Raw genomic sequence first — 11,434 nt, 5'->3', positions numbered from 1 at the left:
ATCTGACCCGGCTGAGGAGGCTCTCGCAGCAGGGGCAGCCAGAGAACTCTCTGAGAGCCTCATTCATCTCCCAGCGCTGAGATCTCACAAGGGCAGGCCATGTACCAGGCTGGGTGGTGGTGGGTGGGAGGGAAACCAGACATGGATCAATCATTACAGAACCTTCAAGCTGAGGGAGCCCAGATCAAAGGCAGGCAGCCTGGGGGAGTTCAGGAAGGCTTCTCTGAGGTGGTGATAAATCTTGGAGTAGGTGCCAAGTAAATAATTGTTGAATAAATGACACATCTCAGGTCCCACCTCTCATGAGAGATGTGTCATTTATTCAACAATTATTTATTTAGCACCTACTATGTGCCAGGCTCTGTTAGGCTCTAGGGATACAGCAGTGAAGAGAACAGGTGGGCATTTGGCCACCTTCAGCCCAGCAGAGAAATGGGAATTAACTCCAGAGAGAAGGGGAACAGCAGGGCAACACATGGAGGAGACAACTGCATGGAGACAGGAAGCACCCTGCTTGCTGATGGAGCTGAGAGAAGTTGGCACAAGCAGAGAGGGAAGTAAGCAATGGGGAGATGAGGTTGGTGGGGTCAGCAGGCAGACAGCAATAACAAAGGGGCTGGAATGCCAGGCTAGGGATGTAGGGCTTGGTCATGCTGGCAATCGGGAGCCAGAGAAGGCTCTGGGCAGAGGGAAGGGCCACAAGGTTTCTTAGCATCAAGTTCAACAGATAAAGGCAAAACTGCCTTCTCCCAGCCCTCAGGCTGGAGAGACCAGTCCCAGCTTCCTGGAGCCAACTTCCCTACTCCCAATCCCTGGGCCTGGAGAAGAGAGGCACCCTTAAGTCCGCAGCCTGAACTTCAGCCTCCAGCTCGCCCTCTTCCTTGTTCTTCCAACCAGTCTCTCAGTCATAGTCTGATGCCACTTCTTTTGCAGGGAATGCCCATGCTTCACCCGCTGAAGCTTGCTGCCTGCCCAGTCCCTCACCTGGTTCCCTACCAGGTAGCACCTTTATTCTTCTTTTATAGACGAGGAAACAGAGGCTCAGAGAGGGAGAGTAATCTGTTAAAGTCACAGAGCTTTACCCTAGAATTTGATAGTGATGGGTGGATAGAACTCTGTGCCAGCTGTGTGGTCTCGGGAACATCACTTAGCCTCTCCGTGCTGAGTCCTCATCTGTGAAATGGAGTACCTATCACAACATAAGGTTGGTGTGAGACTTACAAAGAGGCTGTCCTATGCCACCAACATCCCTTAGCTCCCCAGGGCAGTTAGCTGCTTTCACTTGGCCCCTACCCCACTCCCCCGGGGCACACATTCAACTTTCATTCATACATCAATTCCCTCCAACGCCTTCTCTGCGCCTGTCCCTGTGCAGACACACTGAAGACCACTCCGTGGCCAAGCACCAGGCTCACGCCTGTAATCTTAGCACTTTGGGAGTCCGAGGCAGGAGGATCGCTGGAACACAGGAGATTGAGACCAGCCTGGAAAACATTGTGAGACTCTGTCTCTACAAAAAAATTAAAAAATTAGCCGGATGTGGTGGTGCACGCCTGTAGTCACAGCTACTCCGGAGGCACAGGTGGGAGGATCTCCTGAGCCTGGAAGTTCGAGGCTGCAGTGAGCCGTGATAGTGCCACTGCACTCCAACCTGGGCCACAGAGCAGGACCCTGTCTCAAAATAAAATAAAATAATAGAAAAAGAAATAAAGACGGCTCTTGCACCCAATGTGCAGGGTGGGATGGGGCGGGAGCAGACTGCAGATGCATCACGATTCGAAGTGCGTGTCCTCACTCAACTCTCCTCTTGAGTTCGTATTTTTAAAAATTGACCACGACGCTCTCCTCCCCGGGGATGGACCCCGGGAAGAGAGGCTTGTGGAAGACAAATTCGTTCCTTATTTCCAAAAACTTGTTTTTCACCATTTCCTGAAATCTGAACACTTCCCAGACCAACTCTCACCTCTGAGCGCCGAGCACTAGAAGCTGGGCAGGAGCAAGCTGTCGGCGGCATCCCACCACCCAGGAGGGTTCGCTCCAGCGTCCCTAGGATCCCTGACCCCGGATATCCCCCCACGCCTCCACCTTGCCTTGCCCCGGCTTCTTTTCCTACCCTGGCCCCTGCTGCTTCCCCGTGACCCCCGCAATCCCTGCACAGCAGTCCCCATGCCCCTGTCCCAAACAAGCCAGCCCTCTAGCCTCTCCCTCCATCCGGGTCCCGAGACCAACCCCCTCCCCGACTCAGCCCTTTCTGAACCCCTAGCCCCGCCATTGTCCTCTTGCAGCCGCACCTCTCCATTGTCCGCCCCGCCCTCTCCGAGGTAGAGTCCGCGTTCCGCAGGGCGCCGCTCCGCTCCCACCCTCGGATTGGCTCCTGCGGCCCCATGCGCGGGGCCCGGGAAGGGGAGCGGGCGCGCGCCCCGCCCCTGCCCGCTGCCGGCCGGAGGCGGGATCCCTGCTGACTCCGCCCCGCCGGGCGGGGCCGCGCTGGCTGGCGCTCCGGCGCTGGGCGGCGCTGCCTGGGCTGAGATCGGGCTGCGGCTCCGGTGGGGGTGGGCGGCGGGGATGACAGCGGAGGTGGCAGCGGCGCTGAGCGAGCGGTGAGCGAGCTGGGGAAGAGGAGGAAGTGGAGCCGCAGGCGGGAGCTCGGGAGTCGGCTGCGGCGCCGAGATCCGCCCCGGTTTACACAGCGAGCCGAGTCGGGACCTGGAAAGACTTCCCCCCGGGGCTCCGGCCGCCGCACCTCCCCGCCGGCGCCTGCACTGCCCTGCCCTGCCCTGCCCGTCCCAGCCCCGCGGTCCGGGGCGTGCGGCCGGGACGCGCGGAGCCCCGGCCCTGACCCGCTGCGCCGGGGCGGCACGCTCCTAACCCGGCCGTACGGGTCCGTGGTTGCAGGGTCGCTCCGCGCCTTTCCATCAGTGAGGGTCGGAGCCCCTACTCCCGAGCTAGCTCATTGTGCTCCAGGATCTCGACTCCGGTGCACGGGACCCCGGACGCCCCCAGCCTCTGGCTCCACGAGACTCCAACCTTCGGTTGCCTCCACCCGAGTGCTTCGGACTTGGAACAGCGCGAGTGCCCAGGAAGCTCCGGCCGGGTCGTGCGCTCCGTGAGGGTTCTAGGCAGGCAGGACAGTCGGACCGAACCGCCGGGCGGGTGCCACGAACCCAGGCTGTCCCCTTCCCCCCGCCTCAGGCGAGGGGCTCAGTGCCTGCCCCGAAGATAACACAGGGGTCCCTTTCTGTCCCGTCGGCCCGCGAGAGCCAAGGCTGCAGGTGAGAACCCCGGATGCGGGGCAGAAGCGGTCCCCGACCCCATCGCGGGAGCGCAGGGGCCAGCGGAGGGAATCTCGGGGGAAACAAGCAGAGGCTGGAACTGGCTGGGAGGGGGCGCGGGAAGGGGAGGGGAAAGAAAGAAAACGGGCTCTTATTGAGCGGCCCATTGTGTGCGTGTCCGCGCCCCGCCACACCCCGCCTAAGGCTCACTGCTACTCCTGAAATAGGTGTTGTGTATTATTATCGGCGCTTGCAGATGGAGAAACTGAGGCTTAACGGGGCTGAGTGATCTTCTCCTTTCACTGCGGGGAGGAGACTGGGGAAGCGGGAGAGGATAGAAGGGGAAGAAGCAGAGCACCTGAGCGCTGATCCTAAAGCTGAGGAAGTGGCTTTTTCTTGCCTCCCGCTCCCTGGCCATGTCAACCCCCAGGAAAGGTGACTCAGAGTTGAGGGCAGAGGTGGGAAGCTTCCTAGTTCCAAAGCTGCTCTCCCTGTGGGCCCAGGATGTGAGAGCAGCAGCTCCTGGCCGTTGTGTGTCAGACTCCAGGGTCTCTAAGACACTCTGGAGATCCTGAGATGTGCTTATCTGTTGGTGAATTCACTGCAGAGATCCCCAAGTAAGGGTCCATCAGAGCTGGAGATGTGACCCCTCTGGGGTAGCTGGAGATGTGGCTCACGTGGCTCACCTCCCTCACATTACTAATGGGGACACTGAGGCCCACCCGAAGGGAATGTCAGTTGTCTGGTCCTAAAGACAGTGAATCCTTGATGCAGAAGTAGACTTGAGAAAACCTTCGTGAGCATCCTTCAAAGTATCCACACTCCTCCCCAGTTAGGATCTTCCGGATAGGTGGCTGAGGCTTTCCCTATTCCTGATGTGAGATCTGGGCGACCATGTATGAGGCTGTGGTGAGAATCAGTGTGGTTGGTGCAGGGGCCCCGAGGAGTGCCCGCAACCCCATAGCCTTTGGCCCAAATGGAAGGTCCAACCTAATTCTCTTCTGGGCAGGGGAACCTGCAGGACACCTCTGCCCAGGAAGGAAGGGACCTGCTCAAGGTCTCAAGGCTGGGGGCTCCCAGGGCTGGGGCACAGTCCCAGGTGTCTTGATTCCCAGGCAGGGGATGCTTCTGCTGCCCCCGAGGCATGTAGGGAGAGGGGTGTTGTGAAAAAGCCCTTGCCATGACTCTGTGGGCTCTTGTTCTGTGTGGGGAAGGGGAGGAGATCTGGTCCTGGTCTGGGCCCTGTGGCCTTGGCTAGGACTGGTTAACCCTAGATGTGCCCAACTCCCTGGAGTCAAAGGGAAACCTCCTTGGAAAGCCCCTGGAAGGTGGAGGAGGGTGGTGAGAGGTCAGTGGAAGTCTGAATCTCAATCCCTGGGGGTGGAAAGGTTAGAGGAACCCAAAAGAAAAGGTGACTGAGGGGCTTGGGATTCCCTCTACCCCCTACCTCCATCCAGGGATTCAAATCCTCCCTCACAATAATCTCTACATCTAAACAAAGCTCTTTGATGAAATAATTTCACACCTGTGATCTCCTTTCATGATGTGGAGAGAGCCTGGAACCTGGAGTGAAGCAGAAGAGGGTTGCAGAGTCACTTGAGACCTCCTGATGCATCCATGGTTCCTAGTGCCACCTTAAAATTGATTATGGCAGGCTGTGTGTTACCTGCTCAGTTAGTGGGGCCATCACATCCGACAGTTAAGTGCTAAGGGGTATGTCGTACTTGCCAAGACTGGGGTAGTTATTAACGGCCCAGTCTTGTGTGGGAAACTGAAGCTCAGATAGGTAAAACCACTTCCCCAGGGCCTTTGAGTTTGCTTGTAGAACTGTTTAAGTGCCAACTGCATACCAGGTGCCCTGGAAGTTACCCAGACGGGCTAAGCGGCAACCTCGAGCCACAGTAACTGGTGAGCCCCAGATAGTGGTGAATCAGACAGACCAGGTGGGCGTGAGTCTACTCTGCCTCCCACCAGCTGAGTGGCACTGAGCAAATCACTTCATCCCTCTGAGCCTATAAAATTAGAATACCTCCTTTAGCAGGTTGTTATGAGGATTAAATGAGCTACAAAGATGTAGTGCCTGGCCAAATATCTGTTTCCATCCCTATGAAGAAAAGGGAGCTTGAAGTTTGACCAGGAAGTCTAGGGAAATTCTCAGACTTGTTTTAGATTAGAACGCAGGATATTGTTGCAGGCTTAGAGACCTGAATTTGCTCAGCTCAGGCTGCTAGTCTCATAGCCTCTAGAATCAGTCTGCTTGGGGACACTGGCAAGGGGCTCTGGATTCTTACCTCCTCCCTTGGCTTCCTGCTGGCAGGGCTGTGGTGCCTGCAGCTGGTGCCCATTCCCTCAGGTCCATTGTCTGACCTCCCTAGGCACCTAGGTGCAGTGAGTAATGTATTACTCCCCTCAGCTGGGGGCACACTCAGGGAAGTAGCTCCATGCTCAGTAGGTTTCTGAACCCTACCAGAGGAAGTGGGGGCTCCTGTCTGTGCTGTTAGCAGTCTTGGATATGGAGGGGCAGGCAGGATAGGACAGGGAGAAAGTATCATCTGGCCCCCAACAGAAGAGAGCTGGGGTTGATGATGTCCTGTCTCTCCTGTTGGGGGCTAGATGGTCCCATAGGCAACACTGGGAACCAAGCTAGCTGAGCTAGGATCAAGTGGGCCTCTGATTCCAGAGAGGTGGTGAAGGGGAGGAGTAAGGGGGAGGGTACAGGGCAGAAAGGGGGTGGAGGGGAGGCCCTTGAGGACTGGAGTAACCAGAAAGGCTTTGTCAGGGAGGTGGCTGTCTGGGCAGGAGCTAGAGGCAACTTGCTGTAGAGATGGGGGGTCCTGACATCCCTCCAAGAATGAATCCTGGCTGTGCCACCATGTCACTGAGAGCATGGGCAAGACACATGATCCCACCAGGCCTCCATTTCCTCTTCTGTGAAATGAGGGTCGTGATGTCCACTTCTCAAGGCTGTTATGGATGATCTTGAGATCCCATGTGTGAAACACACGGCACTATAGGCACTCAACAAGGGGGTGCCTCATCATGAGTGTGAACCATGGGTGGGCTAGTGGCGGGGCAGGTGGGATAGTGTGGTAAGCCGAGAGATGGGGCGAACTTGGGGTGAGGAGGCTGGCTTGGTGGGGTTAGTGAGGGGTGAATGCCCATATGGGAGAGGGCCTTGAATGTTGGACAGAACTCACATTTCAGAAAGCTTAATGGAGCCCCCATTTAGAAGTCTCTGTGGCTCCTTACAGCCTGTAAGATGAAGACCAGGCCCTAGTTATGGCATTCAGGTCCTTGGTCGCCGTAGCCTCTGCCCGGCCCTCTGGCTCATTGCTCTACACTGTCTCCTAAACACACCACATGTGGCCCCATCGCAGCCCCCTTTGCTTGTTCCTCCCGTCACAACCGCCATCTCTGCCTCTTCTCCACTTATCTCCCCGCCTGTCAAGACCTGACTCAGGTCATAAATTCCCTCAGAAACATTCCTGGATTACCCAACCCTCTGGTTATGCCCCCCCTGAATCTTTAACGTTCAACAGTAATAGTAAAAAATAATAGCTACCATCCATAACATTTTGCAGTTTGTAAAATATATCCACACAATACTACAGTGATGATATCAACAACAGCTGATACTCTTGAGTACTTACCATGAGCCAGACAATGTGCTAAATGCTTTATAAACACTCTTGTTCACCCAAACTCCCCAAGGTAGCTACTGTTATCCCCTAGAAACGGGCTCAGAGAGGTACCTTATCTTTCCCAAGGTCACACAGCTTGAAGATGGGGAGCAGGGAGCCAAGCTGCATCTGTTTGAATTGTAAATCTGTGCTTAGAAGGCGTACTGTCTCCTCACCTCCACCCGAGTACCTCGAAAGCATACTTTGTATATAAAAAGCCTGGACAAGGCTTTTTCTCAAGGCTATGGAAGGGCAGTGTTGGACTGAGCATGGCACCCAGGAAGGACCTGGGCCCTAGGCTGTGTGCAGGCTGGCTGGCTGGCTGGGGTGAGTGGGCCCCTCTCTGGGGTCCTGTGTGTCCATGTCTATGGAGAGCAGGGTAGGGTCTGAGCTCCCCTGTAGCTCCAGCTTTCTACAGTGTCTTTTGTGACCCTGGAAGGAGGAGGAGGAGACTACAGCACCAGGGCCAGAGGATGTGGTGTGACGGGCAGCTGTGATTTTTGGCCTGGCCACTGTCTGGGCCAGCAGGCTCTGTGGGTAGCTGCCTCGCCCAAAGGAGGGTGGTGGCCTGAGCTGCAGGCAGCATGGTCATTAGCTGGCAGAGGAGACCCTGTGATTGGGAGCTGGCTGGGCCAGGCCAGGCCAGGTTGGCGGGAATGGAGGCAGGCTGGCCGGGCCACAGTGGGGTCACTGGCAGGGCAGCCAACTTCTCCTCCCTTTGCCCCCTTTGGGGTGGTGGCAAACACACACTGGGCACCAGAGCTTTGTAGGCCAAGGCTTACCCTTTCTCCTGCTGTGACCATGGGAAAGAGCAGTAAGGAGTTCAACCAGGCCCAAAGATGCTGCCTCCTATAAGCTTCCAGGACTCCTCCCATGCAGGTGGGATCCAAGCCTCCTCTGCTGCTGATTCATGGCCATCTGCACACTGACTGTGGTCTGTGGATTGGGGTTCTGCTTGGTCTGCTTCCCTTGCTGGCTTGTCAAAACTAGATTCTATGTGCCCCCCAGCCCCCCTCCTCCCCTCCCTCTGAGTGCCTGGAAGTGTGCCTGGCACAGAACCACACCCTCCGGGCCAGGGGAGGCAGTGCGAGCTACCCCGTGGACAGCTTGCTCAACTTTTGCACCTCTGTTTTTTCCCTGTAAATTGGGGCTGATAATAACTGTTATTAAATGAGATGAAGGAAGTGGGGTGCCTGTCCAGGCCTGGCACACAGGTGGGTACTCCATCAGCATGAGTCCTCTTGCCCATCCCCTCAATGGCTTTGGCAACTCAGTAAGAAACTGATGGAAGAGTCCAGTGAGAGATGGCAGGAGAGAGGGCATGCCAGGTGGCGGGGAGGCCTTCTCTTAGGGGGATTTAGCTGGGGTTTGCAGAGACACAGTTCCCACCACCTTCCGTGTGAACACAGGTGTGTAAGCAGGTGCTGTTGGCCTAGAAGGGTCCTGAGCTAGGTTCAGGGCAGAGGGCAGGACTGGGATATCTGGGGACTTGGGTTTTCTTCTCAGGCCTATGCCGAAGAAATGACCCAGGTGGGAGAAGCCGTCTGGTGTCCAGCTAGCACATGCTGGGCGAAGAGTGTGAGTTCTTCCTTAAAGGGAAGCAGCGTTTATTTGGTGCTGCTCACACATGCATCCAACCAAAATGTAACACGGTTGGAGATTCTGACCTGTGGGGGAAACAACATTAGACAAAGAAATACACAGGCGCAAAACTTCAAAATTGTGAGAAGCAGGCTCCTGAGGCAGGGGCCGGTCCCACCTGTATCTGTGGCTGGTGGCACAGGGTAGGGCTAAATGACTTGGGCTAGTGATTTAACCTCTTTGGGTTTTAGTTTCCCCATATGTAAAGTGGGGATAATTATAGCATCTTCATCATAGAGTTGTGAGGGTGAAATGAATTATACATGTAAAGCACTCAAAAAAATACCCAGCGCATTATAAGCACTCAGTGCAGGTTAGCTGTTATGATCTGTATCTCCAGCACCTCACAGAGGATCTTAGAGAAAACAGGTGCTCAGGAAAGGCGTTTGGAGTGAATCCCAGGCAAAGGGCAGCTGCTCTGTGGAATGAATGAATGAACAGCCTGCTAGGGACGGGAGGACACAGAAGCAGTGACAACACAGAATGTGACAGGGAAGGCCAGGGGCCTGGGGTTGCCCAGCGCTGGGTGGGGAGGGGAGTCAGGGAAGGCTTCCTGGAGGTGGTGCCCGTGTTGCTGACTTTGACCTCTGTGAAGTCAGCACTGGACGAGCTGAGAGAGAAGTAGCTCCTCTCCAAAGGTAGCTGGCAAGGGGGAGTGCTTGGGCAGACCCCAGGACCAGTGGACTCCACAGGCCTCTCACTTCCCACCACCCCACACCGTCTCTCCATCTGTGACATTCTGCTTTCAGGGCATGAGGAAGGCGAACAGGCAGGTGGGGAGGAAGTGTGGGCTGCTGGTCTGACAGGCCCAGCTCTTCCCAGGCTTGCGACCAAATCTCCTACAGAAAAGGATAAACAGGCCTGCTTTGAGTTCTTTTATCTTCCTGCTCTCAAGGCACGCCAGCAAGCAGAGGGGGTCTTCCAGCATTAATCCTGTAGCTGTTTAACTTTTGAACGAGTGGACTCTTTAAAAAAATGCCACGAAGATTGTGTCTCACTCTCTCACCCAGAAGCCTCAAAGAGAAACTTTTCTCCCACTGACAAGGGAGCCAGGACCCCCCAAGTGTCTTAAAGAAGCTCACCCCAGGGGCAGTCTGATATCAGGGGACCCCTCGTGCTGCCTCGATTTGTTGCTGGCTGGGGGGCCTTGAGGACACCCTTATATTTTGCGTGGCTTCTGCCCGTTTTGTAAAATGGGGTCAGGGTAATAAATCCCTTCTTTCCTTAGAGAGGTGTGGAGTAGGGGAGTTTCAGAGGTGGGAAGGGCAGCAGTGGGCATCCAAGCCCATGCCTTTCAAACTTTGTTTCACATTAGAATCATCTGGGAAACTTTTGAAAGTCCTGCAGGCCCCACAATCTCTGGGGCAAGACCCAGGCGTCAGTAGTTGTTGAAGCTCCCCTGGTGATTTCAGTTTGAGAGCCACCTGGCTGCCCTCTGCAGCCTACCTCCCACAGTGTCCCAAGACAATACTTGCACATCCCCAGGACAAGGAGCTCATCCTTCTGAGGCTACTTCCTCCCCGCAGGACCTCCCTGCCTGGAGAGATGAGGGGAGTGGAAAGACTTGGTAATCCAGTTCACCTGGGTTCCAGCTGCTCCCTGCATGTCTTCTCAGAGCCTCGGTTTCCTCATCTGAAAAATGACAATAACGATCTCTCTGAAAGGGCCACAGAGGCCACACGAGGCCACACATGGCAAACACCCGCCCTGTACCTGACACCAGGCTGGACCGAGACCCTGAACTCCCTGCCCCAGCCACTTGAGGCCAGGTCTCTGAGATTGGTACTGGTTGGGGTGGGATCAACACCCAGCCCTGGGTCCCTTCCCACTGTCCCCTTTGTATCTAAGAGATAAGACAAGGCAGTAAGCATTTTGTTTTGCTCGGTTTTGCTTTAATGGTCAAAGTGTCAGACTCTCCTTAACAATGAAGCCTTGTCTGAATCTGCTTGTTTTTCCAACCCAGACACCCAACTGCACCACCCGCTTGGGGCCCCGTCCCACCTGGGAGAACTGAAGAATGTCAGAGGATTTTTTTTTTAATCTAGGGGAGGGTGTCCAGGGAACATTGGAGGCCTCTGGGCAAATTCTCACCAATAACTGACTGCACTTAAGTCATCCAACTCTGCTGTGATTGTGAGCCAGTTCACTAAAATTATGTCAAGGCAGTTACTAGGTGTTGTGCCAAACCCCTATCAGTGCCAGTGAGGATGGCACCAGGCTCAAGAGACCAAAGAGGAGACCCAGAGCCAGCGAATGAAACATGGAGTTTTACTAGGGGCTCACACACAGGGGAGAGAGTCCAGTGGCTGCTGACTGGACCGAAGAACCACAGCCACTTGCAGGAAGTGTGCAGTTTGTTTTTGTTTTTGTTTTTGTTGAGATGGAGTTTCGCTCTTATTGTCCAGGCTGGAGTGCAATGGCACGATCTTCACTCACTGCAGCCTCCACCTCCCAGGTTCAAGCGATTCTCCTGCGTCAGCCTCTCGAGTAGCTGGGATTGCAGACATGTGCCACCACACCCAGCTGATTTTGTATTTTTAGTAGAGATGGAGTTTCACTATGTTGGTCAGGCTGGTCTCAAACTCCTGACTTCAGGTGATCTGCCCACCTCCGCCTCTCAAAGTGCTGGGATTATAGCCATGAAAAGCATGCAATTTCTGTAGCATTTTCACTTAGCACCTCCCCCAACAACTTCCACCTAGCAACCTGCATTTACCCCAGAACAACAGGCCTCAATCCTGTTTGGCCCGCAGGTTCCATAGGATGGGCTGGGAGCTCAGATGTTCCTCATAGATAAGGAATGGATCTCCGGGTTGGCTACTCCCAGATCCCTTAGCTTAG

At 55.3% G+C, this 11,434-nt stretch overlaps 1 protein-coding gene across 8 annotated transcripts in view; it reads left to right on the top strand.

Annotated features, from left to right (window-relative positions):
• The first annotated feature begins 2,527 nt into the window (after window positions 1-2,527).
• The window catches only part of GDPD5 (glycerophosphodiester phosphodiesterase domain containing 5), a 90,512-nt gene continuing 81,605 nt past the window's right edge, over window positions 2,528-11,434 (top strand). For 3 of the 8 annotated variants that reach the window (XM_033206134.1, XM_033206131.1, XM_033206129.1), the window contains exon 1: window positions 2,534-3,272. The gene's annotated coding sequence lies outside the window, so the exon portion shown is untranslated. Of the gene's footprint in view, window positions 3,273-11,434 lie in introns of all 8 variants that reach the window. The other 5 variants (XM_033206132.1, XM_033206130.1, XM_033206135.1 and 2 more) reach the window with 4 other exon arrangements.

Source organism: Trachypithecus francoisi, unplaced genomic scaffold (genome assembly GCF_009764315.1).
Source record: "Trachypithecus francoisi isolate TF-2019V2 unplaced genomic scaffold, Tfra_2.0 Lachesis_group8, whole genome shotgun sequence".
Taxonomy (NCBI): domain Eukaryota; kingdom Metazoa; phylum Chordata; class Mammalia; order Primates; family Cercopithecidae; genus Trachypithecus; species Trachypithecus francoisi.
The sequence above is the reverse complement of the archived record's forward strand: the minus strand, read 5'-3'. Positions and strand labels throughout refer to the sequence as shown.